At 45.0% G+C, this 6,308-nt stretch overlaps 1 protein-coding gene across 15 annotated transcripts in view; it reads left to right on the forward strand.

The window, feature by feature from the left end:
- Positions 1-6,308, forward strand: part of taok3a (TAO kinase 3a) — a 47,834-nt gene that overhangs the window by 13,907 nt on the left and 27,619 nt on the right. For 5 of the 15 annotated variants that reach the window (XM_035529657.2, XM_035529650.2, XM_035529658.2 and 2 more), the window contains exon 2: positions 1,312-1,403. The exons of 1 other annotated variant lie outside the window; for it this stretch is intronic. The gene's annotated coding sequence lies outside the window, so the exon portion shown is untranslated. Of the gene's footprint in view, positions 1-121; positions 525-1,146; positions 1,209-1,311; positions 1,404-6,308 lie in introns of those variants that run through there. 9 more of the 15 variants (XM_035529655.2, XM_035529651.2, XM_035529653.2 and 6 more) reach the window with 5 other exon arrangements.

The raw sequence follows: 6,308 nt of genomic DNA on the forward strand, positions 1-6,308 counted from the left end.
TGGAGGTGGAGGAGAGGGGAGGTGTTGGGGTGGAGAGTGGAGGTCGTGTTGGGGTGGAGAGTGGAGGTCGTGGTGGGGAGGTGTTGGGGTGGAGGTCGGAAATTGTGGAGAAACTAAAGATCCCCGTGTGTGTGTGTGTGTGTGTGTGTGTGTGTGTGTGTGTGTGTGTGATCCTCATCCCCGGGCAGTTACACATGGGATTCCTGATTTGGGCCGGTTCTGAATCACAATGCGGCTGTTTCCTCCTTCCTTCTGTTTTGGGTGTTTTTGTTTTTGTGCGTTTTGTGCAACAGGCTGGTGCAAGAGAGTGCAACAGCACCACTGAACAAAACAAAGGACGCTGCTGCTGTTTAAGTTTATACAGGAAACTTTCTCTGTGGCACGGAGACGATCACTTAGGAAGGACCAACACCTCAATGTCATCTCACAGAGACAGACGGAGACAGACGGACAGATGGACAGACAGACAGATGGACAGACAGACAGATGGACAGACAGAGAGACAGTTCAGTGGTGCACTACTGGTGTGACAAATATTCCCCCTTGTATTGCCGAGGCTTTGATGAAGAAATTAACGTAGAGCGTAGAATGATAAACTACAGATTTGTTGATTGTAAAATGTTCTTGGGTATGAAAGACACTGTTACTACTACTACTACTACTACTAACAAAAGGGAAAATGGATTTAAACAAGTTAAATCATGTATCAGCAAATAGCAGATAGCAGATAGAGATATTTATTATTATTATTACACAACAACATCACTATTACTACTTCAATCAACAGTACTACAATTACCCATAATAGCAATAATAATAGTAATAATAATAATAGTAGTAATAATAATAATAATAATAATAATAATAATAATAATAATAACTCCCAACTACAAGAACCTCTTGTGTGCTCTCTCTCTTTCTCTCCCCCTCTCTCTCTCTCTCTTTCGCTCCCCTCTCTCTCTCCCCCCTCTCTCTCTCTCTCTCTCCCCCCCCTCTCTCTCTCTCTCTCCCCCTCTCTCTCCCCCCCTCTCTCTCTCTCTCCCCCCCCCCCTCTCTCTCTCTCTCTCTCTCTCTCTCTCTCTCTCCCCCCCCCCCTCTCTCTCTCTCTCTCCCCCCCCCCCCTCTCTCTCTCTCCCTCTCTCTCAGTTCAGTTTTAGTTCCGGCTGTGTCAGGTACATCCCTGTTGAAGCCCACATATCCAGTTTTAGGTACTGATGCTCTAGATGTGCCTGTTCAAGAGACAGGAATAAAAAGTACCTATCCAGACACTCTCCATAACAACAATAATAGTAATATCTCTCTCTCTCGCAGGACTTTGAGTGTCTGTCGGTCATGAGACAGGAGGCCTCTCTCTAGAGGACACACACTTCACCTAACGGCTCCATCCCACACAGCATTTAAAGGTAGGTGTGTGTGTGTGTGTGTGTGTGTGTGTGTGTGTGTGTGTGCGCGCGCGTGTGTTGGGGAGGTGACAATTGGCGCGCACATATATAAAAAATATTAGTTTAAAAAAATATTTAGGCATAAACCATCATTAGGTTCTAATAGTTTTTGAAACTATGGAAACCATTTAAATAAGTATTATTGGCATTAAAAAATCATATTGTAGTGCATGGTGCAAACCACAGAAGGCAGAGAACACATGGGGGTGAGGATCCGTGTGAGAGGGTCAGGGAGGGTCCGTGTGGGTCCATCTGGCTTTGCTGAGCGTTCTATAGTGGCACAGACTTCAACTCTCCAAACCCAGATACAGCAGAACAGCCAAACACAGGCGCATCCACAAACCCTGGAAATGAATGAGGCTATTGCCCACTGACTCCATCACCTAGGCTAAACCACAGGAGGGAAAGTGTGTGTGTGTGTGTCTGTCTGTCTGTCTGTCTGTATATTTTCCCACAATCCTCTGCTCTTTAAATATTGTAGTTACATTTAGCCACATCTGTTGTCCAGCGTGACGTACAGAGAGTTTCATCCCTAAAACGCGTCATCTTCACCTTGTTGACCCGACGTATCTCTCTGACAATCTCTCACCCTGAACTTGTGGTTTAACTCAGATAAACGTTCCTGGCCTTCTCTCCAGTCAGACGGGTGTGTGTGTGTGTGTGTGTGTGTGTGTGAGTGTGTGTGTGTGTGAGTGAGGGAGAGAGGAGAATATTCCTCTTTCGTTAGAGATCCTGTAGTAATTATTTATTCATTTTTCTGTGTGTGTGTGTGTGTGTGCACGCGTGTGCTAATGAAAGAGGAAGACAATGATCACATCACAGCCTTCCTCCCCCTCTGCCAAGGTCATGAGAGTACCATGTGAAATATTTCTGTCTGACTGTTGTCTTCACGTATGTTCACCATGTCTCTCCGTCAGCATGTGCACACACACACACACACACACACACACACACACACACACACGTCCCCAGGAGTTGGCTGCATTCATCAGATGGCTAATGTGTCAGTATTGTTAATGGAAACATTGGCAAACCCAAGTCAGAAATAAAAATGACCTCACGCTTCCATCCCACAGTTGAGGGAGAGAATCAGAGAGTTGGGGAAGGTGTGTGTGAGGGTGAGGGGCTTCAGCACTGTTACAGCAGCTTTTGTAACATCCATGTGTGTGTGTGAGGGTGAGGGGCTTCAGCACTGTTACGGATGTTACAAAAGCAGCTGCGTGTGTGTGTTCGTGTGTGTGTTCGTGTGTGTGTTCATGTTTGCTAGGACGTTCTCTGTGCTCTGATGTTTTAGTTCAGATTCCAGTCAGTGAAGCTCAAGTATAGACTTGTGGTTTTAGAAAACATGCCAGACATAATAATAATAATAATAATAATAATAATAATAATAATAATTATTATTATTATTATTATTATTACTGCTGCATATTCCTTAACCTCTGCTGACTGTAACAGGTGAAAGCATGTTGACCTCAGACAGGAACCACTTCTTGGATACGTTTTGTTCAGTGACAACATTCATGTGATGAAAATGAAGAAAATTCTGTATGAAAACTCCCGAAGTCCACCCCCTCTCAGAGGAGGACCGTGTGAGTGTGTGTGTGAGTGTGAGACATGGTCACTCGTTCATAGGGAGCCAGTAATATTGCCATTCCCACTAATGTTAGTGTTGGAATACTGTTACTGTGTTAGTAACACAGTATTCCAGCAGTAACACAGTATTCTAACACTGTGTGTTGGTGTTGGAATATTGTTTGCGCCCCTAACAGACACAGTCATTTGTCGTCATTTTGAGAGGTTGCTGTTTGTTTTGATGTAGCTACAGAATTCTTTGGGAATCTCATTATGTTTTGAGGAAGTCCATCTCTGGCTGGGTTTGGTGAGGTTTGTATTGTTGTCATTCTCTGGACTTTTGGGAGGCAAGATTTCTCTACAGCTACAGAGAAATCCAGTCTACAGCTGGATAGTGCACTCTGAGTCTGGAATTCTCTCTCTCTCTCTCTCTCTCTCTCCCCCAACCTGTTGGCACCTTCTTGCATCATTTCGGCTCATTTGCGTGAGTGTGTCTGTTTGGGGGGGGGGGGGGAGTGTTCATCCCTAGAGCTCTTCAGAACCACTCCTCCAGTGTAGCTCCTGCAGTTCTGATTGGTTGCTGGGCCACGTGTCTTGGCCAGTGTGGTTCCTGCAGACGCACCACGTCAGGATGGTCAGTGTTTGAAGTATTAAAGACGCCGGCAACTAAGGAAAGGTGGAGAGAGATGGAAAGCTGGAGAGGGATGGAGAGAGTGAGACGGGGGGTTAAACACATGAATGTGATGCAATAGGGAGACACTAGAAATGCCGCACCAACCAATCACATGCTTCCATGTGTAAATGAGGGATGTTGCCTTGCAAAGAGAAATGATGAATGAACGTAGTGATGCTGCAATGCATGTCTGCAGCGAGAGTGGGAGTGCCAGTCAATGACCTTAATTACACCCATCCAAGGAAAACCTTCACGCCCAGCATGTCATACGGCCCGAAGCTGGCTCAAATGGGAACTGAGGAAGCTTCCGTGTTGGCATGGCGATGAGTGATTAGAAGGCCATTATTGCATCTTGTGAAGACACCTTGTGATGCAACTGAAATGAATTCTACTGTTCCGAATGTTTTGCGATGAAGGCACTCTCTGTGGGGTGTGTGTGTGTGTGTGTGTGTGTGTGTGACACACTTTAAGACCAGTCGGAAATACAAACAGACCAAACCAAATTACAACACTTCAGAAACAAAACTACATTGGAACACGTAAGCAAAATGCAGGACCATCTGGCCCTGAAACGTCAGGACATTGTAGCAGACGACCCACGGAGAACATAGCCTGGACATCCAGACTGGCCCATATAAGACATCACGGCTGTCCAGAGAGTAGAGCCCTTGCCAGACAAGAGACAGACAGAGCTGCACTTTCTCACGCAGTGCGAAACAGTCCACTAAATACAGCAAATGTACTTTACAAAATTTGAGACGATTCGCCCCAACTTTTAGATGTGTCTCTAAACAGCACTTTAGCTGAGCGAGATGCGTCTGCCCACCACAACACGAGGGACAGTGTGCAGCCAGCACACACACACACAATTCTTTTCTCTTCTTTACCTTCAATACTGTTTTGGGAGTACTGTAAATGAGTGTGGTTATGGCAATAAAGCTTACTGGGAGGGAGGGAGGGAGGGAGGAAGGGAGAGAGAGAGGGAGAGAGAGGGAGAGAGAGAGGGAGAGAGAGAGAGAATTAGCCAAAAACTGTTCAGTTCACAAAGCCTTAAACGTGTGGATTTTAAAACATCTGGGTTTTTACATGTGTGGGATTTTTAAACGTGTGAACTTTATCATATGTTCATGTTAAAAGGCTGAAGGGGTCGTTTGGTCTACTGGACTTGTATTTCAGAGATGGAAGCAAACATTGTGTGTGTGGAGGCACAGAGACTTAGTCCTGGAATAATGAAGAGTGTGTTTTTGGCTACTTTGCGTCATGCACAGTTGAATGAATCTCTTTTCTGAGTCAGAATACATCTGTGCATGAGTGTGTGTGTGCTTACATACTTGTGCATTACTAACTAGTGACGTCTCTGAGTGTGAAAGGCACATCTCTGCAGCTATTTGTGTGTGTGCGTGACCTCTGAATACTGAACATCAGCATGGCTGTGGTTTGGTCGTAGTGCGACAGAGTTGCTCAGTATCGCTGCACGACCTCCAGTGTGAGGTTGCTTTGAAACAACAGATCTACAAGCGCCTTATATTAGTCAATAGTAATAAACAACAACAGATTATGATTTGTTTGTTTATGTAATCATCTGTTTGGTTCTACCAACACAAACAGCTCTGCAACCGGACTGGGACTGTTGCCAAGCAACACAAGCACTGTCCTGCACACGAACTTGCTACTCTGTGTAGGTCTGCTTCACTGCAGGACAGATGCTTTCTGTTGTTTGCCTTTATCTGTGCGTTTCTGTTTATTGTGCATCCAGGGAAATGAGTGTGAGTCTGACGAGTTAATGGTGAAGTGTGATCTGATGTAATCTAGGTAACGCTCGTTAATGTAACGAGTTAATCTAACACACCTGTGTAGTGGAGGGATATGGTTGTCATTCAGAGTCTCAGTGTGATTATACTCTATATTGGTGTTCTTGTGGTCGGATTACTTGGTTGCAACTAACTGTTGCATAGTTTTAAATATACCATCATGATACAAACATGCACACACTCACTATCTATTTTTTCTCTCTCTCTACCCTACACTCTCACATTCCATTATTAGACAGTGGGCATCCACTAAAAATACTCTATTAGTGTCACAGGTGTACAGCAGCCAAAGTCCATGTGTGCAGGAGTCAGGCCTGTAATCCAAGAAATTCAGTTTGCCTCATGATAAAAATTCCCAGCAGTTTCTGAGGAATATTCCCATCATTCCCAGTTCAGTGTTAGCAGTTGGAGTGTCAACCAGTTCAGGTCATTTCTGTTAGTCCTCCAGACAGCGAGAGAACAGCACTGGGTGAAGCCGTGTGCCAGGGCTTCCTGACAGGGTGGGACTGGGGCGTTTCACTGATGAGGACAAACAAATGACTGACAGGACCGAGCGTGCGAAGAAAGAAAACCTCTGATCTTCAATATTTTGTTCCAAAACAAGGACGTCTGCATCATGTACGTCAATGATGCCTAAAATATTTCTTAATCTGTCCACTTTCTGTTTGAGCTCTAGATTGTGGCACACCTGAGGCATGTTGCCTAGGCAACTGAATGCTGGTTACCTGGTTCAGCATGAGAAAGGGACAGAGGTGTGGCTTAAAGTCCCTAACTGAGGTATTAAACAGCCAATTAGATTTGTTTGAGAAT

Source organism: Electrophorus electricus, chromosome 5 (genome assembly GCF_041902795.1).
Source record: "Electrophorus electricus isolate QZ-2024a chromosome 5, ASM4190279v1, whole genome shotgun sequence".
Lineage (NCBI taxonomy): Eukaryota > Metazoa > Chordata > Actinopteri > Gymnotiformes > Gymnotidae > Electrophorus > Electrophorus electricus.